General features: G+C 38.9%; 1 non-coding gene across 1 annotated transcript; it reads left to right on the top strand.

Moving 5' to 3' along the window:
* The first annotated feature begins 221 nt into the window (after positions 1-221).
* On the top strand, positions 222-295 carry TRNAN-GUU. The gene has a single exon. It is a non-coding gene; the product is annotated as a tRNA-Asn (tRNA).
* Positions 296-678: the final 383 nt, after the last annotated feature.

The raw sequence follows: 678 nt of genomic DNA, 5'->3' as shown, positions 1-678 counted from the left end.
AATAATGCTATACAAATAAAAAAAACATGAAACTAACACCACCATGCTATTCACCAAACAGGTAACCAAAATGATCAGGAAGACAACACATTAATATAATTCAGATTTATCGACTGAAATTTCGTTCAACCATCCTTAAAGACCCAACAATCAGACATCAATTCAGAACACCACCAAACAGGCCAGGTCAATTTTGCGTCCTCCCCAAAGAGGAACAAAAAGCTGGAATAGCTCAGTTGGTTAGAGCGTGTGGCTGTTAACCACAAGGTCGGAGGTTCAAGCCCTCCTTCTAGCGTTCTATTTTATGCAACTTCTAATTATCCTTTAAATTTCAATATGTTATGTCAGGTATATAATAATTATAAAATTCGTCAAAAGAGAATTAAGAGGCCTATTAGCTCAGTTGGTTAGAGTGTTGTGCTAATAACGCGAAGGTTGTAGGTTTGATGTCTGCATTGGCCAGGTTTTATTTTTTCTCCTGATCGGTGAGATCTTCCGTTTGGAATCAATATGGTGGGTGGAATAAAGAGGCAATGGTTCAACTAACGAAGCCAGCAGGTGGGGGTGAAGATTGTCTGATGGGAACAAATGTTCTACGGAAAAAAATCTTCATTTTGTTGCCAGATGAACGTGAAAGACGTGGCCATTGTGGATACATGGAATGAGATCAGAGGTGAT

Source organism: Hibiscus syriacus, unplaced genomic scaffold (assembly GCF_006381635.1).
Source record: "Hibiscus syriacus cultivar Baekdansim isolate YM2019G1 unplaced genomic scaffold, ASM638163v2 tig00111213_pilon, whole genome shotgun sequence".
Classification (NCBI taxonomy): Eukaryota; Viridiplantae; Streptophyta; class Magnoliopsida; order Malvales; family Malvaceae; genus Hibiscus; species Hibiscus syriacus.
Note: the sequence above shows the minus strand (reverse complement) of the source record. Positions and strands in the feature narration are given on the sequence as shown.